Here is a 24,096-nt window from a genome sequence, read left to right on the forward strand (position 1 = left end):
AGATTAATATTACTGTATCTCCATTTGCTGAAATAGGATTGCATAAAAAATTCAAGTCTGTGGAGAAATTCTATGAGATCAGCTTTGCACAGGTTCAATATAAGGAGTGAGTGGATCATTAATATATCCATTTAGAAACTGGATTCTAGAGTAGTGCTCATGGGAGAAATATGAATCAGGAAGGAGACATAAAGTCATAAACAGGTGAGTCCATTATGCAACCCAAGGAGAATATATAGATTAATCCTAAAATTGGACTGGTAGAATCCTGAGAAATACAATATTTAAGATGTGGTTAAAAAAAACCACAATAGTATCCAGATAGTAGAACATAACCCACAATAAAATAGCATTATCGATGCCAATAGAATATGTTTCAAGGGTGAATAACCAACAGTAGCAAGCGCTTAAGAGAGAACTTTGTTAACCTTGGTGAGACTAATATTAGAAGAAAACTGAGTAAGGAAAATAAGTTTTAGTGTACATTGATAAATAGAGGACTGAATAGAGATGACTATTTTAATAAGCATGTCAGAAAACCACCTGTGATTGAGACTTAGTCCAAATCCGTAGTTGCAGAAAGGAAGGGTTCAGCAAAGAAGTTAGGCCCCCATAAATGCATCATAGTCCTCAAGGTGTTTTTTTGGGGGTGGGGGGAAACAGTGGAATCATAAAAAACCTAGGAACCAATTCTATGTTCTGAATTCCAGATTATTTCTGAAACTGCAGGAAATTTATACAGTACTTACCATGTTTCAGGTACTTTTCCAAACGCTAAACACTTACTAAGATGTAAATCTGTGATAATTACCATACAAGGTAGACAGTAGTATTTAACTCATCTCTTATTTTACTTACTCTAGGCCTCACAAGAAATGGGCACTGGAACCAGGAGCCGACAGTAGTCCACGTGATCCAGAAATTGGGTTGTTATATGTTCATAGGCCTTTTTCCTCTTGGGTAAAACAAACGCTCCTTATTGGGTGACTAAAAGAATGAAAACATGGTAGATAGAAATTGGGGAGAAAGAACTCTGGCTTGGTGTAGGAGTTAGCATCAGTAGTCCTGGATGAACTTTCTTTACCTGCCTTTCCTTCTCTCAAGTATTACTAATCATCAGACTTAAGCCCGTTACATAAATAATCAACCTCAGCTTCCCCAAATGACAGGACCTTAATTTGTAAACGTTTTAATCACCAAATGGTAGGTTGCTACATATTCACCAGTTTAAATTATGGTAAGTGATTTTTAAAATTATTGGTCATATGAAGGAAAATGCTTCCAAACAGTAAAAGTGGCTCTGACTTCTGGGAAAAAAAAAAAAAAAAAAAAAAAAAAAAAAAAAAAAAAAAGATCATGTCTAAGAATAGAGAAGGACCATAAAAAGTGACAGAATATTATAACTTCCCAAAGCTTATGTTCAGTTTAATTTCCAAAGGAAATCATTTGTTTATGGAAAAAAATTAATAGGCTGTAATGTACAAAGCTTTGAAGTTGATATTAGAACACAGCATTATAAAATTAATAACAGAGTAGTCAGAGCATTATAATTTGACATATAAATAAAATAGATAAATGATAGATGGATTGATAGATATAAATAGATAAAGATATAGAAACAAAAGCAGTGGTTATTTATTATTGCTGTATCTCTGTATTAGTTTGCTAGGTTTCTCTAACCTAAGTGGCTTACCAATGGAAGGAAATTGTCTAACTGTTCTGGAAGCAGAAGTTGAGATCAAAATATAAATATGCATCTGTTTTAAACACAGGTTAATAATAAACATCAAATTCTGCATAATGGTTATTCATGGGAAAAGATAAGGGAAATCAGTGGGGAAAAAAAGGAGCACATAAGATAACTTATCAGTAATAGCATAGTTATTAGGTAATACAACCATTTAAAATATCAACCTTCAGAAACAACATAGTATTTTTTTAAAAATCATACTCCAGAGACTTACTCCTTAGGTGCAAACTCTAGTGTTTATGCTGAGTACTTATATATTCTCAGGAAATTCATAAATCTCTCTACATTGAGTTCCTTTCTAAAGATGTGAATAATAGTAATACCTTCCATCTGTATATATTTAACGATATATTTGTAAAGCACTTGGAATTGTGCCTTATGTAATGTAAGCACTTTAAGAATATGTGCTGGGGGCGCCTGGGTGGCGCAGTCGGTTAAGCGTCCGACTTCAGCCAGGTCATGATCTCGCGGTCCGGGAGTTCGAGCCCCGCGTCAGGCTCTGGGCTGATGGCTCAGAGCCTGGAGCCTGTTTCCGATTCTGTGTCTTCCTCTCTCTCTGCCCCTCGCCTGTTCATGCTCTGTCTCTCTCTGTCCCAAAAATAAATAAACGTTGAAAAAAAAAAAAGAATATGTGCTAAATAAAAATACGGCATTATATTATTTAAATAAAATAAAGCAAATGGCATGAAAATAGCATTGATCAAGAATTATAATTAATTTAATTATTTGTGACCGAATACCACAGGATGGGAAGAAATGTGGTGAGGGAAAATAGCAAGAAAAACTTTAACATTTATACAATCTATGTATTTTTAGATAGATATATCCAATTTCAGGCTTTTTTTTTCAGTCAAGGGTGGGTCTGTAAAACTGTGCCATTTTTTTACTAAAATTAATTTTACTTATAAGGGTGTAAGCTGTTCACAGCACGGAAGACAATTCGTTTTTCTGTTAACCCTCTTTCAGACAGTGTTCAGAAATCTCTTCTGCATCAGGAAAATTTAACCATTGCCATGCTTTTAATTTTAAGCCTCAAAAAGTTAGAGAGGGAGGGAGGCAAACCTTAAGAGACTCTTAAAAACTGAGAATAAACTGAGGGTTGATGGGGGGTGGGAGGGAAGGGAAAGTGGGTGATGGGCATTGAGGAGGGCATCTGTTGGGATGAGCACTGGGTGTTGTATAGAAACCAATTTGATAATAAATTTCATATTAAAAAAATATTAAGCCTCAAATCCCCAAATTTGTTTTGGTCACTTATTCAACAATAGACCAGGAATGGAGCCCTGGATAGTGGAAAGTGAGGGCTAAATGAATCACCACTATTCGTCCCCAAGAAGACATGAGAATGGATGGGGTATGGAATAGAGCTATCTTTATGTTCCTTAGACATTATATCAAACAGACACCATTTCCACCTCCAACTCTCACCCTTCCAAAGCTGAACTGCATGTGGCCATGTATGTGTCTCTGCCCAATAACTCCACTTATCCTTTTGTTCACATCTGTTCTTGGGTGATGATTTGCCTGCTTGTATGATTTATTTTGTTTTATTTTATTTTATTTTATTTTATTTTATTTTATTTTATTTTATTATCCATCAGCTTAGCAATATAATTCCAAGATTACTTATGGCAGACTGGGTATTGGATCTTGGACTTGGAACTTGTAGGCAGGCGCAGCAAACAGGCACTGATAGGAAGGGATTGAGGACGGTGACGAGGAAATGGTCCAAATGATCAAGCACACAGTTTTAAGGAGAGCACGGTATGCTAGAGTCTAAGTAAAATATTGAAGTTCATACGCATATAAAGTCTGTAAGAAATCAAAGAGCAGTGAGAAAGAAAAGAGTAAAGGGATGGCAAGACAGATCGCTGTGATCAAAGATTGAAATATGTTTCACAATCAAGGATCCTTTCCTAATTAATTGTGTTCATTGAGAATTATTTATCATCTACTAATTTGTGCTAAGCTTTGTTCTAAACAAAGTCTTGAACACAAAACACAAAAAAAATTGTGAATTCTTGAAGCTTATGTTCTATTAGAGGGAAGTAGAAATAAACAAAATAACAGATTTAGACTCTGTTGTTGGAGGAAAAAAAAGCAGTGATTGTACAAAGAGTATGAAGAGAGGTTAGTAATTTTAAAAAGGGTTGTTTAGGGCGCCTGGGTGGCGCAGTCGGTTAAGCGTCCGACTTCAGCCAGGTCACGATCTCGCGGTCCGGGAGTTCGAGCCCCGCGTCAGGCTCTGGGCTGATGGCTCGGAGCCTGGAGCCTGGAGCCTGTTTCCGATTCTGTGTCTGCCTCTCTCTCTGCCCCTCCCCCGTTCATGCTCTGTCTCTCTCTGTCCCAAAAATAAATAAACGTTGAAAAAAAAAATTTAAAAAAAAAATAAAAAAATAAAAAAAATAAAAAGGGTTGTTTACAAAAGGCTCCACTGAAGACATTTTGGAGTAAAACCTCTTAAGAATATGAAGGAATAAAGTAAGCAGATACCTTGGGAAAAAGCATTCTAGACAGACTGAATAGAAGAGTAAAGGCAAAGGCTGAGGTCAGAGGGTGTGCCTGGCCAGTATGGGATGCAGCAAACTGGCCTCTGTATCAGCTACAAGTGAAACATGTATTTTAACAGATCCATCTGGGTTCATGCTGTAATGTTTCATTACTATTTTGGAAAAGAAAATGACAAACAGAAAATATAATTTTTTTTAATTTTTTTTTCAACGTTTATTTATTTTTGGGGGACAGAGAGAGACAGAGCATGAACGGGGGAGGGGCAGAGAGAGAGGGAGACACAGAATCGGAAACAGGCTCCAGGCTCTGAGCCGTCAGCCCAGAGCCCGACGCGGGGCTCGAACACCCGGACCGCGAGATCGTGACCTGGCTGAAGTCGGACGCTTAACCGACTGCGCCACCCAGGCGCCCCAAGAAAATATAATTTAAACGTACATAAAAAGTTTTCTTCTAAAAATAAAATCTACTTAAATTGTCCCAAGAGTGTTTGTTTGACATACCCATTAATAAATGAGGCTCGGTTATGAGGCTTTGGTCAAACAACAGGCGGAGGGTGAAGCGGTCCCCCTCCCACTAGTGACATAAAGCAGAGCAGCAGAAGAAAGCCATATGAACACCTGAAGGGAATCACAGACAGGAAACAACATACACTTCCACAAAACATCTTCCTTTTCTCTCTATACAACTTTAAGAGCCTCTGGAGATCTTGGAGCACACCCCCTCCTGTCCTCTTTGTGGTCACTGACTTTTATACAGACTGAGACTATGACCTCCTTGGCATATCTCATCAGATTCCAGCCAGGTACAAGCAGGTACAAGTATAGACATAGTTATTCTAGAAGTAAACACTATTTTTTAATGTTTATTTATTTCTGAGAGAGAGAGAGAGAGAGAGAGAGAGAGAGAACAGGGGAGGAGCAGAAAGGCAGGAAGACAGAATCAGAAGCAGGATCCAGGCTCTCAGCTGTCAGCATAGAGCCCAGCTGCGGGCTTGAACTCACAAGCCATGAGATCTCAGAAGCCATGAGATCATGACCTGAGCTAAAGTCAGATGCTTAACTGACTGAGCCACCCAGGTGCCAAGAAATAAACACAATTTTTATACCTTTTATCTTATCATCTACGTGATCATTCAAATTAAAACATTCTTCACACTCCAGACCTTTACACATAGCTGTTTTCTGTGTGGCAGGGCAGTGATGAAGAAAACCAAATAGGAACATTAACTTTGTCATTCCTTTGCTCACTCATTGGTCCCAAGGTCACACAGTTCTTAATCCAAGGTTTCAAAGACCCTGGTCCTTATGATCTAGCAAACAAAAGATGAATGGAAAATGCTCTTCTGTGTTCATATCCTAATATCTAAATATAACTTATCTCTCTATTCGCTCCTACAAGGGGAGGTATTAAAAAGCCAGGAATAAAGGAGATAGGCAGAAGACACCCAGGGCATTGATCCTGACCATCCTAACCACCTTACCTTGAATCAGACTTAAATCTTTTATCATCTTTTTTCTTGAGGATTAAGGAAGAATTCTATAAAAATGTTATGCAGAGATAGGATCACTACAAGATTAATAGATGTATCTTTATTTCTAATAAAAAATTCCATCATCTTTCAAATCAATATAAGAGCAGGAGATAGATACAGCAGGTGTGAACACCACACACACACACACACACACACAATCACGCACCCCTCTAAACAATAGTCCTGAACAAAAGTTGTTACAGGTACAGCACTCTTTGACAGTATGCAAGCAAAATCTGTTTAGCGCATGTAACATAGACAAAGACATTTTGTGAGTTAATAAAAGAGTTGAATAATTAAACTTATATGATAATAAATGACATGTGTGCATTTTTAGAAAATAATTCAGTTTAGCTAGTACATCTTCATTCAAAATCCAATATTAGAGAATAGCTACTATTTTTGACTCTTAAGCTGCTTTATTTGCATGCAGAACGGGAAAGAAATGAGAATATATTCTTAAAAATTTTGCCATGATAATTAAAAATGTTAAATGTTTAAATAAGTAATCAGAATTGGATATTAGAGAGCTCCCTTAGGATACCTAAAAAAAAAAAAAAAAAAAAGGAAGACGACATGTAAAAATGAGCTTACCAAAATGGTTTGTGTTACATATTTACGTTTAATCAATGAATATTTAATAAAAATATTAAACTAAAATAAAAATTTAAAACCCTAGAGGAGAGTATATATTTTTATAGAACCTAGTAGAGAAGAAATGTTAATAATCTGCATTGTAATATAGAAAGTATAAGCAAATGTTACATGTGTAGCACGTTACTCCTAGTTCTTAAGTTATAAGTCATATTCAATGATTTGTCTTTGTGTGATTTTGTAAATATGTCTACTAATATCATCATACATTATAAAATTATTTATGCATAGCCTCTCCTCAACTACAAACTTATCATTATGTACCATCTGGGGTCATTAAAAAAAACTAAGCAAATCAAGTTTCCAAATTCAAACTTTATAGTAGAGAAAGCTTAATTTTTGTTTTCTCAGATTTTCCATGATCGATATGTTTATCATGGTTAGCAAACAGCCCAATGGTAGGTACTTACTTTCTTGCTAGTTTCTGATTGCCACTCACTTTTTTTTTTTTTTTTTTTTTTGCCAAATAAGAATTATGCTCCCAGGAGCACAGAATTATGTGCATTTTTAAATTATAATAACATTATTGGAGAGTATAAGCAAAATATGCATACATCAAAAATTACCTAATATTATTATTCAAATACTGGATACCAAATAAGCTTTGCCTAATTTACACAAAAATATAAAGGCAAATGGCTTTCAGTTATACTACAAATCTCTCCTATGAAATAAAGATTAAGAAAAAAAGAGATTTGTGACTTGGGAAGAATGCGTTTTAAAGGAGAAAACAATTTGTTAGAAAAGTTCCACATCTTAAAATTTTTATATAAAGTGTTATTTTACCCACAAAAAAGACCTTATGCTGTCTTTGTCTTCCTCCCTTCTTTGCTCCCTCTGCTTCTTTCTCTCTCTTTCTTTTCTTTTCTTTCTCTTTCTTTCTCTTCTTTGTTTCATTCCTTCCTTCCTCCCTCCCTCTTTTTTCTTCCTTCCTCCCTCCCTCCCTCCTTCTCTCTCTCTCTCTCTCTCTCTTTCTTTCTTTCTTAAAAACTTAATGACTCTCTGGAAAAAGCTCATTCACTTCTTGCATTCAGCTTCCTGTGCTTTCTGTATTGGATTCAGAATATTCTAGAGATGTTTTCAGAAATAATATGCATTTTTATTAGTAATCTGTCTTTTCAAATATCAAATACTTAGCATTTTATGTTTAAGCCAAGGCATGATAACTTAATGCTTAAAAGTTTCTTCTTTTTGACACCACCCTGACTATACTCTTGCAAATCAATTCATTTGTTTCTTAGATTCCCATTCCCTAATTTCAGATACAAAAATAGAACTTTAGACAATTCTAAGTATTTATAAAGATTCTCTTTTAAGTACCTTGACACCACTAAGACGAGCAGACTACATAGCACAATGCATATTTAATCTTCCAGAACTTCCAGTGGTTCAAAAACAGCAGTGAAAACAATGACAAACCTTGACCTAAAGTAATTTTAACTTTGTTTCTAGGATACAGAACCATTTCTATGAGAAAGCTATGTTCACAATTTTCATTGTCTTTTACCTGAATGTAAATTGTATTCTTTTAACGCAAATACTTTTATTGACAAATTTTCTATTTTCATAAAGACAGTGTTTCACAAAAGAAAGAAATCATATGGAAAAACAAATATAATAGCCACAAAAATCAGTGTCACTTCTGAAAATGTGCCATCCACGTGACAGAGACTTTAAGAAATATTTATAACATATTTTGGAGTTAATGCCAAGTTTAAGATAGAACAGAAGGCATAGCTAGAGCCACACAGTTTTCAATATCTACATAAAAAAATATTAGAACCACAGCACAGCACAGCATCCCTAAAGTGAACTCTCAATTCTTCAGCTTTCTTTAATCCCCAAAGTTTTCCTACTGGATTATATCAAAGAAAAGTACCTCTGGTTTTCTTACGATTTTACGTTCCTTGCTACAAATAGCCTTAAAGTGGCCATATAACATTACTCGGGGTGGAGTGACTAATTATTTGCTCCCTTTTAAGCCCAGGTGAGGTAACGTATGACTATTGCCACCTTATCATTTCCACACACTTACGTCTTCATAAATAGCTTAAAATAATAAACTCTCCTTGCATTATCTTATAGCGAATTTTCTAATTTTGGGGGGATGGGACAGTGACTCCTATCTTCAGTTGATGAGACTGAGATCACTAACTCAGTGATCTCATTTTGCAGGTGAAGGTACTTAGTTATACTTAAATAACTTAAGGAATGCTCACAATATTAGATATTGATCAATGTTAAACTTTCATCTTATTTCTGGTATTTTTAGCACTATTTCTTAAACTTCACTGTATGTCAGAATAAGCTTGTGAGTTTCCACACAGATTTCCCAAGCCCACCACACAGATTTGCCTGCGGGGCAACGAGACCGAATCAGAAAAGCAGGGTTACGTCACACCAACGTCACACCAAAACTTGGGAGATGGAGAATTTAGGACATTTATAGAATTACATGTAAATGAAGAAAGTCCGATTATTAATAATAATCTATTATAATAGATTATTATAATAATAAGAAAACAAAGTAATTCACTGGATGACTAAGGAGTAACAGGACTTAAGGTTTTAAAAATACAGTTCTTTTCCTGGAAGCTTGGTTACAAGACTACAAAAACCATATAACCAAGATTACCAAAGCACTGATTTTAGAGAATAATGGGTTTACTAAATATAAGGCGAAGTAATGGATACATTCCTGTAAACTTTCTGGATTTGAGTTAGAAGTATAAAAACATAATAATTCCAGGGACACCAGTATAGCTCAGTTGGTTAGGCATCCGGCTCTTGATTTCTGCTCAGGTCAGGATCTCACGGTTCATGAGTTCAAGCCACAGGTTAGGATCTGTGCTGACAGTGTGGAACCTGCTTGGGATTCTCTCTCTCTCCCTCTCTCTGTCCTTCCCCTGCTTGTGCTCTCTCTAAATAAATAAAGAAAACATAATAATTCTATAACCAAGAAACACAGTTCTTTTTGAATCAATGATATGTAAGTAAATAATTACAATTATGATCATTAAAACAGAATTAGAGAAGATCATCCAAGAAACCATAAATAATCTTCATTTAAAAAAAGCTAGAAAACATACAGATGAGAAGAGAATCATGATATATGGTTGTTGGATGTATGCATACTTTCGGAACTTGGTAGTGGAAGGTCGGCTATCAAGGAAGATTTGGATACATAATCACAAACGTAAGGGAAGAATGAGAAAGGAGAAGCATCATGTAGAAAGTAGAATGAAATTCCAAGAAAGCCAGATGTTCAACAATGGCACAGAGTGTAGAGTGAGTGAGAAGTAACAACATATACTTCCAAGAAATTAAAAAAAAAGGAATTAATAAACATTCCCTAGGGAAAATGCAAATTATTTGGTTTTCCACAAGTTGCTTTTTAAAAATCCATTTTATTAGTTATTCATGTGCATTTTTCATAAACAATGTGAATATTTCCCAAAATGCACACTTATTTTATTGTCTGAGGAAGGAGGAAAGAAATACAGCTTTTGTTTAATTGGAATAGCAGAAAGCTCCGACCAAAAAACTGATCGTAAGGATTGAATTGTTACATTAATGTTCATTTTTCATAGTGAGGACAACATAAAAGTGTTAAAGTTAAAAAAGAACTCTTTGCCTTGATTTTCTTCATAGTGTATTTCATTACTTTTTGTATGCTAATATCTTAGAAGTGATGAAAAAATAACCCTAAAGTGAAATATTCAGGTCATATAGGGGATCACTTTAATACTTTCTTTCCTAAAACCACTCATCCTGCTTAGTATATTCACATATTATTTTTCAATCAACTCTTGCAATGATTCATCATGAAATCCCATAGCCACAGAAATGTATTTCTGTGTCCCACAGCAATAATGAAATTCTAAAACTAATTTTTCTCTCTTTTCTCCTTGGGTAGAAATATTCTATTTGTAAAAATGCAGTTGTCAACATTCATATTCAACTTGAATTGATATGTTGCTACACCTTAAAATGGAAAAAAGAAAGTTAAAGTATAAACTTGAAGGCGTATAAATTCTTATTAAATAAAAACAATTTTTTTCTAGGAAATATGAATTCAAGTGTTGAGTGTTTCCTTTGATATGCCACAATTTAATATGGCTGATGCTATTTTTTTTGTTTGTTTAATTTCGAAGGCAGGATTAAGAGCAAAATTGGTTGTTAAGCCATTGTATACATTAAAATTATCCACATAACCACAGTGATGTTTTTGTACTCATTGTTAAAAATATGCTCATATGGCTAACCCAAACAGCTGAATAAGTTAGGTTCATGAAATAAAAATATGTTATAGCCTATGTAGTTTCTACATTATCTAACTTAATCTCAAAAACTTACTGGAGTCTTTTTATTATTCTAATTTTAGAAATGAATAAACTTGGAGTTAAGGTATATCAGATTATCAAAAACACACAACCATTAAATAGTGAAAACACAACTTGAAATCAGGTCTTCATGGCACCAGAAGTTCTTTCTGGTTCTTTCTGCTGTATCTTGCCATACCAGAAACTGTTTTCTGTATCTGTTATACAAAGGAGTATACTTGATTGGACATCAAGCTCACAGTACTTTTGTCTCTCAAAGCAATGAAGTCTGCAGGAAAAACGGGTTAAGTGTCAGTTTGGGTAACACTGCCCAGTTTGGGGAGATCTCTAACATCACCATTCTCAACTCTGTGAATTTTAGTTTTCTAGGCCATTTTACAGAGAATACTGCTTTGGATTGAGATTTTGGCTGAATTGCTTCAAGCTTCACAGCTACTTATTTCTGTATAGGGGGGACTTAGACACACACTGTCTCCCTAACAACAACAACAAAATCTAAATAAGACAAAAGAAGCCCTCTTTTCTTAACCTAACCTCTGCCACCTTTCCCCCACAAAAAAAATAGAAATAAAACAAAATAATAATAATAACAAATAAATAAATAAATGAATAAATAAATAAATAAATAAATAAATACACTGAAATGACCAAAGAAATGTGTATAGAGAAAAAAAAAAAAAACTTCCATTCATTTAAGAAACTATGAGTGCCACAAATTTTGAGGAATGTCTGTAATCAATGAGATCAGATTAAAGAAAATCATTGTAAGCCAATTCTCAAATTTCCTTCTGAGAAAGAAGTCTACGGACTTGTCATGGCTGATAAAGAGTAGAGATAATGCACTAATTACCTTCTAATTTGGAAAGTGTAGAACTTTAAGCAAGTTTCATTTATAAAACCTATAAAGAACATTATTGAATCAGCTTTGCCATTATAAGATGGGAGTACTGGCATTGAAGTTTTCACACTTAAATGTTTACTAGTGATTTTCTTTAACATACATCCTGAGACAAGATAGGATAATGAAGAAGCCCTCTATCAATGATCAGAATAGCTTTTATTAGTGTGTGGTCTAGGGTTATCTTTTCCTTACAACAGTATTCTGTCCATTTATAGACAGAGGTGCAATAGATAGAGTGGCTTGAGTCTATGTTATTAAAAGGGGAGGGGAAAAAAGATAAGGTACCACTTACCTTCTTTCTCCTCTATCCCCCACCTTCCACCATACACCACCCCATCTGGCCTCAAGTATTTTCCTAAGTGCAAAACTAAAAGGAAACTCCTTGAGGGTTCCAGTGACTAAGTGTGAATACCTTTCTGTAGCAGTACATCATTAATTTGCCACTCTTTGTAGTGCAGATGAGAGCTATGCTCCTCCACGACTGTGTTCTCATCTACTTATTGACCTGGATTAGGTGTGGCTTTGTACCTCCAATTCCCAGGATGGAACCTTATACCAAGTACTTATGCAATGTTTGTGGATTGAATTAATGTTGAAGGTTAGGTAATTTTTTTCTCTGTAAACTAGGTGAAACTGTTTGCACACAGTCTTCAAAATGGTTGAGAAAATGCACTATTAAGTAAAACAGAATATTTCTCTACAAAACAAAACTTGGTAATATTCTAAAATCATTGCTATCTGTTCGGTGAAACATGCTTACCCAAGTCCAGCTGCAGGGGTTTAAAATGCTTGAATATAATAAGACGAAATGTTTCACATACTTGTTAATATTCTGAACTGCTTTTCCCCTATCCTAGTGAAGCAGTCAGATTCCAATATGTTTTCCCCGATAAACCTACAAAAGGTGGATATATTAGTTTTGTACCTTCCGGGGAATGATCCGATTAAATAAGAAACTTGAATTAAACATTAAAGAAAAATACAACTTTATTGTTTAAAAAAAAAAGATATATAGGAAGTCTATGTTTTTTGTATTTCTATTAAGAATCGAGAGCGCTTATATTAAAGTGTGCTTCTTTACAATATGCGTTCTTCCCCAAAGCTAAAGTATGTAGGGTAGATACACACAGCTCTGGAAGGTGATAACTATGTTACATAACTACATTGACTACATTTCTCCAATAAGATAGAAATTTACCATTTGTGAACCTAAATGTTCTCGAATTCTTTCATGGCGGTAGAGCCATATCCATTTCTTTTTATTACGACTAGTCATCTTTCCATGAATTTGAACATTACCTCACCCATTTGCAGCCGCCTTCTATCTCTAAGATTGATTATGGCTGACATTCTCAGCAGTCAAAACATCTTGCAAATGACTTCTTTGCCTGGAGAGCCCAACCAGAATGATGTTCACTTCACTGCCTGCCTAGCTTGTCTCCCATCTAGCCATTGAAGCATTTACAAGAACACTTTTATTAAATTTGTTCCAACATGTGTTCAATTAGATGAAATCTTCTTAAATATTGTACTAGATGTGAATTGGGAAAATGCTAAATTGCCTCTATATTTGTTAAGTGTATTCCTGAAGGTAGATGAAGCCCATATTATATCATTGGATTCAAGTAATACAATGAATAGATTCTTGTGGTTCCTTTCAGTATTTCTCTATGTATTTGGTAATATTGCTAGGTGCATGTTTTTATCCTTAAAATATAACATATGCAACTTAAGTTATTTCAAAACTTAATCAATGTAATATGACATACAGTGTATTATTTTATACACCATTATAGAATGCCAGCCTAAGCTCTTTTTTGGTTGATTGGATCTTAGCTTGACACAAGAAGAAAATAACTTTACACAATTGGATAAATATCGTCCCATTCACAATTCAGCTAATATATGTTTTAGATAAACTGAAAATATTAACATTAATAAGAACATGGTTTTAAATAATGGCAGCAAGTCCCCTTAAATTAACCACATGAACAATAATTTTCCTATTGGCAATGTAGATAATTAAATATTTTTCTTCTCAGGTAATATCTTATGTATCGACAGCATATGCTTTATTATCATCTTATAAAAACCTGTTAATAGATATGAATAAAGATACTTACTTATATGATTCTGCAAAAGCATCCAATATTTATAAAGTAGTTAATTTTAATTTAGAACATTTCATTCCCTCTTTTAATTTATAAATATATTTAACAAACAGAAACACTTAAAATGACAAAATCATATGCTATATCTTTTGGCCAACTTGCACTGATAATATAACAATCTGGAAATTTATGATCAATGATTTTCTTTATTAATATCTGTGTTGATTGAAGATAAAGGCATCCTGCTATATACAGTCTGACTCACTGTCCCCTGAATGATTTTCCCATTTATAGTTTTTTATAGTTTTGTTATAAAATTATGTATAAAACTATATTGAAAAAGAAATTGGGACAATGACATGATTTCTACATGTTAAAGTACAAAATTCACCACTGTTTCTCTTGTATGATGTCTATAGTATTCTAATTTGGAGCAAAATAATAATTATTTTTTAAATATTGATACAACACAAAGGATTAGGTTGTAAAATTAGCCTCGCAAGAATCAGATACAAAGTTGAGACCAAGCTTTACTAACAAATGTAAAGACAATTATTTTACAGGCACATACAAAACAGGGTAGACTAGGACCACCATTATGTCTCCTCCATATTTCCTTGCATTTTAGGATTTGCACTGGCTCAGATTAAAATTTGAGATTTCTAATTGACATATGTTTTCATTGCTTATCAAAAGAGTGTGATTTTGATCATGAAAATTTCCATTTTATCTTCAGACTGATCCATGTTGCTTGACATTTTGCAGAAAGTCAAGTGCCACAAATCTACAGATTCGGTTTATGTACCTTAAGCATTCCAAACTAGGCATGTCCTGTCAAAGCATTCCATTGATGAGGAGAGTTTTCTCGGGAGCTGTTATTGAAGATTTATAAGACATTTGACCATATGCTTTTTCCTTTACTTCCTAGAGAGTCCCCTAAAAGAAAGACTTGAAGGTTGGCTGCTAATCATTTCCTTTACAAAGACCTACTACGTGTCAGGCACTTACTGGATTTTATTTTATGTTAATTCTCAAAATACCTGTATAAAATTGTTATTTCTTTAATTATCTTAATCGTTTTTTAAGCTAGCAAATTGAGGCTTAGGGATCTTTAGAGATTCACACAAGGACAGAACTGGAATTGAAACAGTGAACTGAGGTACACATAATTGAATGATTCTCCAACATTTAAAGCTATCTTCAATAAAAATTAATTTCAGGCAAAATGTATGTACTATAGTGAATAATGTTTAGCTCTCGACTCTCTGAACACCTGAAATATCCTCTGTAGTTGGCTCAATAACAAGAAGAGATTAAAAGGATAGAAGTAGACATAGGAAGTGAAACAAGTGGAGAAATTAAGTAATGTGCACAAGTTCATGTTTTAGGTAATTATATTAAATGCATAGTTAGAAATAGTTTACACTTTGCTTTTACCAATTAGCTTTAGCTTCCTGAATCTTGATTGAACACACAGTATTACTAAATTGATTTAAAAATACATCTTTTAATGAGAAAAGATATTTTTATCAAAATCGCTTGAAATGCAGTTAATATTTATATTTTACTTCATCTTTATTATATTCATATTATTTTTCTCAAATAATTATAATTACATTTAGATATATTAATCCCATATCTCATAGTGGATAGTCTCAAATGAATTCATTATGGAAGAGTTGTATAACCAGGACTCAAACCTCAGTTTATTTATAAAAGATGATTATAATTCATTCTTATTGTTTTGAAAAGATAATAACAGGAATTCAAATGGAAAAATAATCTTCTTATAACTTCTGCAAATAAATTCACAATATTTTCCCAAGGTCATGTTCATACATTCTGCCTAATGTCAATCAGTAAGATCCCCAATGCACCAAACATTAAGAAACAATCCTGGTGCCATATGGAATGTTTGCACTCTGTGGGTCCAGAACAGCATGAAAAGATATATTTTACTTTGGTTTTTCTGAACTCCTTTAAAAGTCACAAAGCAATATTTAACCACTGAAATTATGAAGAAATAATAGAGTGAATTCTATAGTTTATGAAGAGTTGAATTTTGTTAGTTTGTATCATGAAAATTCTATTTTATAATTTCATGGTAGACGGTAATATTGCTTATACTTATTCTCTCCTCCCCCTTGGAGAAAATTTTATACTCCATCTGGAGGGACAGAACATTTGGCCATATGAATTGCTTTAGGTATAAGATATGACAGAAAATGATATGTGTCGCCTCTGTGCATAACTTAAAAGAGCTGATATTTTCTCCCTTTACTTTGACTCCCAGATTGAAGCACAAGCCGTGGCCACATCCTAATAGATATGTAACTTGATTAAACTTTTATTGTTTTAAGTCACTGAGATTTTCAAGGTTTTTAAAATTGTTATAGCAAAACCTAAGCTTCTTTGAGTTTTACTGATATTTATATATTTCATCTTCTCATTTTGTTCCCTCATAGGTTCATCATGCTCATATTCCCCCTGTAGGTAATTTATCCACGAACACTAACTTTGATACTTGCCTAACGTTAGAGGCCGTAATAGGCAACTTACATTGTTAAGGCTGTTGGAACTCTGCTCATGATGGTGGTGCTATAAGTCTCCAATGAACATAGAAATCTCCACCAAGTAATATCTCACCCCTGTATCCTAAGTGTTTAGTCATTAACTGATCATTTGATGTTTGCTACCCAAATCTGAGTCTCACATCCCTGATAATTTATCTGTTCTATATTTGAAAATCTACCAAGTGAAAAGTGCTAAAACATTGTGAAATATATATATATATAACATAATTGTTTATATGTTTATTATAATTTATTATAAATAATATTATAAATATATAATAAATATGATTATACATATGATTAAACGCAGTAATATATATATAATATATATGAACCCTATGAAGTAGGTATACTGCATCTATTAAACACAGGTTAGAGGTGAGGGCCCTGACTAATTTACTTTTTATCCTCAATCATAATATTTTACATTCCTCTGTCATAATATTCATCACAACTGTACTAAGTCTATTTAAATCGTATGGGTTATTTTTCCTGCTAGAATATGAACTTCAATTAGACAGACCTTGACAATGCTAAGTGTTCAATTACTATTTGCTGCATGCATCGGTGGATTGGGAGTGCAATTAATTAACCAAATATATTGAGGTTGTTACATGGCATGCAACAGGCTTGAACCTAGGTCTGTCTGAATCAGTCATCTTTGCATATTGTTCTGCTACTGACGCCATCTTTCCTTGGGGATTATATACTGACATAAGAAACATGCTCTCATGCTTCTACTGTGTAATGCCCGTCAGAGCTGGAATCTCAGAGACATGAACCTGCTGAATGACTCACAACAATCTCTCTAACCATCTCTTCACACTTCAGTTATTTTAAATGCATACGCTCTTTTCTAGGTATCATGTTGGAAACATTTTTTAAATACATTCATGTCAGTTTGCTGGTAACTGAAGGCGGCATAATGACTATAAATAACGATATACTTCTTGATAGAAAACTCCTTTAACCCAAATAAACTGATTATGAAGGAAAAGTTCAGACATAGCTGGGCTTCCTGATTTGTGAAAATGGATTACCGAAATTATCCTGGAAGCATACTGCAAAGAAAAGTCTATACTTAATTGTGTTTCATTTGGACAATGCCCCTTCCCTTAGCGCATCTAATATGAGACAGGACGACAACCTAAAGGATTGAACTCAAAGTATCAAATTTATGGATGAAATCTTTGATTCTAAAATCCTGTCACTAAGACTTCTTTTTATAATCACAATTCACAGGTTTTTATATGGATAAATAGCACTTATTTTGTCATTTGCACTAGTAAATTATGACCTAGAAGTTCAGGGTTTCTTCAACGCCTAGAGTTACATCACTAATAAAAGTTTCACATGAAGTCTCATCATATTGAGCTTCATTCCAAACATCACTCACAATGTACAACACATATCGACACAGAGAAATATAATACACATCACCTATACTATGTCAGGGACTTCTTTTTACATATGGGAATAGTAATGGGATAATAAAAAGGCAATCAGATTTTGCAATCTGTTATCAGGTTGTATCTTCCTAAAGCCATCAATGAACACATATATTTAATTTAGAGGCATGGCAAGTCTGGCACAATGTGATACTATAAGCGTCATTAATTTGATATTTCATTAATTTGTTCTCTGCAGTATCCCCAACAAAGAGGATACAGCATATGGATACTTAATAAATATTTCTTGAAAGAATGATCAAAGTGAGTGTCCTTTTGAGAAAGTTATTATTGGAGATATTAAACATGTTGCCCTCTACAAAGAAGAGAAAAAAATTTTCAGAACATTGAGATTAACAAATGTTAAGATATAAAAGTGAAAAGATGTTTTTAAAATTCAACAAGTATCAAACTCTGTTGTAAATTTGGAACTTGAAGTGGAGTCAGAAACATAAGGTTGAAGACAGCATCTAAATGACCCTTTTAAGGGAATGTGAGGAACGGGGTCTGTAGGCAAGGCCCAGAGTGAGGAGTTTTACTGGTGGAGTCAGCAATGGAACAAGTCAAGAGGGAAATAGGAAACAAAATAGAGAATAGTAAACAACGCAAGAGAGAGTGTTGAAGTTCCAAAGATTTAAAGGCACAATCAGAGGGGCACCTGGGTGGCTCAGTCAGTTAAGGGTCCAACTTTGTCTCAGGTCATGATCTCATGGTTGGTGGGTTCAAGCCCCACATTGGGCTCTGTGCTGACAGCTCAGACCCTGGAACTGCTTCCGATTTTGCGTCTCCATCTCTCTCTCTGTCCCTCCCTCTCTCCCCCCTCTCAAAAATAAATAAACATTAAAACATTTTTCTTTAACTAAAAAAAAAAAAAATAAAGGCAGAATCGAATGAGTTGCAAGTCAGGACAAATGGTGTAGGGATAAAAACAGTTTCAGAAAGACTGGGGAATGCTTAGTATAAATGTTAAAAATAGCATGGCAGATTTCACAATTTGCCCCTACTCCTTGGGAAGCCAGGAAAGGGCAGCCGTCAAGAGTTAGATCATGAACTATCTTGTGGCCAAGCTAGGGAATTTGAACTTTATTTGGAAGACTATGGGGAGCTCTTGAAGGGTTTTTAGCTGGAAAGTGACATGATTAGTTTTGTATTTTATAAAGGTCACTCTGGCAGCTGTGCGGAGCGTGTAATTGAGAATGGTAATAAACTTGGAACACAGAATTTAGACTTTCCTGGAGTAATTAAATTAAACCTTCTTTAATGAACAAGAACACTATTACCCAAAATTCAAATCAATATATAAAACTTAATCAATAAGAAGCACAAGAATTTCTGTTAGAGAAATCAAATCAACAGGCCTGTTAATGTAAGCAATTTTATTGTGCGTTTAAAACCAGCAAAGCATATAATAAACTTGTTTTATCTTTGTCCTACCCTAACCCCAGCTCTGATTTACAAGTTGCTTCAGACTGGATACAAAATTAATATTACAAAAGGTAGTTTCAGTACTTGTATGGAATTCATTTCACAGATATCCAAGCTCCTTGTAGTATTCATGTATCCTCATGTGCTCAACCTGTGCTTAAATAGTTAGGGACTTCAAAGTGGGAAGGACTCCAAATCCTCTGTGGATAGACCACTCCTTGAATCTGACCAAGTCCTTTCTTATACTAACAAACACATGCTGTTCTTTCCCCTGAACCTATTATTTCAGTTCTTGTGCTAAGGTTCAAAAATTGCTGCTTTAGAAATGAATCTTCTGTTGACTTCTTGAAGTAAGATGAAACAATTATTTATTTTTTCAAATAATACCTATCCTTCAATAGCCCTTTGGTGAGCTATAATTTAAATATTTCAGCAGCAATTCTGTCACAATGCATAACATTAACAGAGGGAATGACTAAATTCAGTGGCAAAAATGTTTATTTCTGGTTTCTATGGCTGAAAAATAGTAAATTTTTCTTAAGTTAAAATTTGCACTAGGAAAGCAAGGGCCCATGCTAATCTTAAGAAATCTTAGCTAAAAGCTTGCTATATTCACCTTTCCTTCAAACATTTAAAGAAATGTGATATTGTGACTGCCCCACTTGGCAAGGAGCTGGGATAATCCAGTATCCTTGGGATTTCTTATGTAAAAAATGAGAATATAGATCTTTCTGCTCAAGGTTAATATTTTTTCTGTTTTTATTTCCATTTCTAAGAAAAACAACAACAAAAATATTCACCCTCATTCAAAAACAATGGCTCAGTTTTTCTTTTTTTAATTTTTTTAACATTTATTCCTTTTTTCAGAGACAGAGCATGAGCAGGGGAGGAGCAGAAAGAGGGAGACACAAGATCTGAAGCAGGTTCTAGGCTCTGAGCTGTCAGCACAGAGCCCGGCTGGGGCTCAAACTCCTGAACCACGAGATCATGACCTGAGCCAAAGTCAGACGCTTAACCAACTGAGAAACCCAGGCGCCTGAAGTCTCAGTTTTTCTTAGGCTTAACTAATCTGCATTGGTTAAGTCTAGGTTGAAAGCACATAAGACGAACCTGACTTCACAAGCTAAAGTGAAATACCATATTTGGATTCAATAATTTTACCTTATTTTTAATGTTCATTGAATCATTAGTAACCTCGTGTGCTGTGGAAATAAGAATGGACCGCATGTTCAAAGCTAAGAATTAGAATTACAACCACACCTTTTCTGTAGAATCAATATCTGAATTTGTTAGGGGTGCTGTTAAGGAGGCAACGAGTCCTCGGCTGAATGTGGTGTTAAATAAGGCCACAGCTTGCTAATTCGTATTGCCTCTGGCAGAAAAAGCAATAATTGTCCACTCTGAAAAATTTATTTAAAAGTTCACATTTATGAAACTCAATTCACTCTCTAATAGAAATCTGGAATAAATTGAAACTATCTTATTTTAAAATCCAATTTGAGTAGTTTTGCTTCCTTTCTCCAAAAAGTGCTTTCAATATATTATTCCATTCAATGATGAAAGTGATGGTAGGGTAATAAAACATTTGGGACATAATGAAAAGCTATGAGCAACTTCTCTAACGCAACAGAATATTTTCTGTTCCCAATGGTGTTCTTGTAATTTCACAAGACTGAATAAAGAACTTACTAAACACTTACATATAAATATGTGCCATGTTCGACCTTCATTAAAATGAATTGTATTAATAATAAAGTAATAAAAAGTCATCCATTTTACTCTTGGACGTTGAATTCCAAGTAAGTATATACTATTTGAGAACACATTTTCAAATTGAAAATTTAAGACTGTTAACTCTGTGAAATTATTTGTGTGATCTAAGCAGCTAAGAAACAAATAAATGTAATACCAGATTTCAGTATCTAAGATGGAATAAGGTGAAATTTTCTTCTTGATATTGTCTTCTGGTATCTAAAGAGAAATGTTCTTCGAAGACATTCCATTTTTCCAGACCCTATCACTATTACCAAAAAACAAAACAAAACAACACACAACAAAACAAAACCAAAACACAATGGGGACTTTCTTAATTTTACAAATTATCAGGGCGCCTGGGCCGCTCAGTCCATTAAGCGTCTGACTTCGGCTCAGGTCTTGATCTCACAGTCCATGAGTTCAAGACTCGCCTCAGGCTCTGTGCTGACGGCTCTGAGCCTGCTTCAGATTCGGTGTCTTCCTCTATCTCTGCCCCTCCCCTGCTTGTGCTCTCTCAAAAATAATGTTAAAGGGGCGCCTGGGTGGCACAGTCGGTTAAGCGTCCGACTTCAGCCAGGTCACGATCTCGTGGTCCGTAAGTTCGAGCCCCACGTCAGGCTCTGGGCTGATGGCTCAGAGCCTGGAGCCTATTTCAGATTCTGTGTCTCCCTCTCTCTCTGCCCCTCCCCCATTCATGCTCTGTCTCTCTCTGTCCCAAAAATAAATAAACGTTGAAAAAAAAATAATGTTAAAGAAAAGTACAAGCTATCAAGTAAACATAAGTCACAATACAGCAAGAATGCATAATAATATAAATACGATACACTTAATTGTTTCTCTTCACCTTCCCCGGTGATCTTTCACCACAGAAAGTCAATGTCTTCCACAGTTTTTCAGACTAGACAGAATGAGATCCGAATTGTTGTCTCTAAATGGTGGGCAATATGGAAATCCTGGTCCTCTAAAGTGGTTGTGCTAAGTATGAATATATTTTACAGATCCTATTTTATCATTCCTGCTTAAAGGACACTACCATGTTCAGGTCCTGCCAGCTACCTAAAGACTGGATCAGAAAAGTGACGCTATTATTTCTACGATGTTCTTGTTTCTGCTAAGAGATCATGATAATCGCTTTCTGGAGGCTTGTTAGCTTTCCTGTCCTCTTTTACTGTTTACCTTTGTACAATTTCTCCATTCCTTTCTTTTTTTTCTTTTAAGCTCCAATGGCGTTCAACGGGGGATACAGTGCATCACTAGGATCCCCTTCACTACTGAAATGCTGAGCAGCTAGAAATGTTCCTTCTGATTGGCCAAGGTGAATTATTTTGCAACTCTCCATGCGAAAGACTCTTCTCCAAGGACACCCTCCGGAGAGCAGTCCATGTCAAATGAGCATCCATAGTGTGGAGTGAAAGGGATAAACCCTGACCTCAAAGACACATTAGGAACAGGCTTACGTGAGATCTTTGTTAAAACTGCGTCACAGACGAGCGCCTACCTTTGCCCAATATTTCTCCTTCACTTCCTCGCAAGTCTTGACCCTGAGGCACTCCACAGTGTACCTCTTGCCTGTGAATCCTCATCTTCCTCCCGGGGAAGTGAGATCTACAACAAGTGGGGTCAGGCATGGTCTAGGAAAGCAAACTCTAAAACGGAATTTGGGAATTAGATCACTTATTGGCTGGATGATAATGAGGAGCACATTATGAGTGACAGGTGCAGCCCTGAAAACCTTTGGCAATCTGTCACAATGTATTTTCAAAAACTTTTAATGGTAACAGAATGTAAAAGGATTCCAATGCAAAGAATGCACTGACAGGCTTTACAAGGGCAAAATAAAAGTAGTAATTCTAAGTACAGTGGAAGTTAGTGGCACTTGCTGGGTGGAATTAATGCATTGAAGACAGGCAGAGAAAAACGGAGGGTGATTAATTGCCAACTGAAGGTGAAGTGTGAAAACCAGGAGACTTCTTTGGCAATATATAAAGAGGTGGTTACCTCCTATAGAAGGAAGATTGAAAAGTCTAAAGATTGGAGCAGCAGATTTCCACAGAGGTGTGAACCTTAAACCTTGTCAAGTCCAAGTTAGAACTCAAGTGGGTTTATCCACTATGCCAATCTCTGTCTTTTGATTAGTACATTTCGATTATATGCATTTAAGGTTAATATTATTATGTTACTGCTTAAGTGTACCCTTGTAAAAATTTTTTCTTCTGCTTTCCCTATCTCTCTCTCTCACTTTCTCTCTCTCCCTCTCTCTCTCTCTCTCTCACTTTCTCTCTCTCTCTCTCTCTCTCTCTTTTTTCCCGGCCTTCCTGTGGGTTACTTGAGCCCCTCCTTCCCTCATCTATTTGAGCTTGATTTATTTGTGAATTTTTTTTGGTATATATCTCTGTGTGTTTTTGTATACTTTCTCTGGGCATTCCAGTATATTTTTCATTACATATATGACTTAATGCAATCTTCCAACATCTACAGTTTACACTTCAAGTGAAGTGTGGAATGACGTCCATTTAGCTTCCTCACTTTTAAATAATATTGCTTTTTTTGAAGTTTATTTTTATTTATTTCAAGAAAGATAAAGATCCAGTGGGGGAGGGGCAGTGAGAGAGGGAGACAGAATCCCAATCAGGGTCCACGCCGTCAGCCCAGAGTCCAATGCAGGGTTCAAACTCACAAATGTGAGATCATGACCTGAGCCCAAGTAAAGAGTTGGACACTTAACCCACTGAGCCATCCAGGTGTCCCTTAAATAATATTGTTTTGAGTACTGGGTGATGTTTTTGCTTTAATCATAGAATGCAATTTATAAAATTCATGAGGAAAATATATAGTCTATTGCATATACAAATATCTGTCCTTTCCACTATTTATTCTTCCTGATACTACAAGTTTCTTTTTTTTTATAAACATTTCATTTTTGCTTCAAGAACTCTCTTTAGCCAGACTTGAAAGACAGTTCTGCGAGTGACAGAGTCTTTTTATTTTACTTTGCTTTAGAATGTCTATATTTCTTCTTCATTTTTGAATAATAGTTTTAGTGGATATACAACTCATAGTTGACAGTTCCTCTTTGCAGAGTTTGAAAAAAACT

This window comes from Lynx rufus, unplaced genomic scaffold (assembly GCF_022079265.1).
Source record: "Lynx rufus isolate CCGP_SWC_20201006 ecotype Redwood Valley unplaced genomic scaffold, mLynRuf1.p SCAF_10, whole genome shotgun sequence".
Lineage (NCBI taxonomy): Eukaryota > Metazoa > Chordata > Mammalia > Carnivora > Felidae > Lynx > Lynx rufus.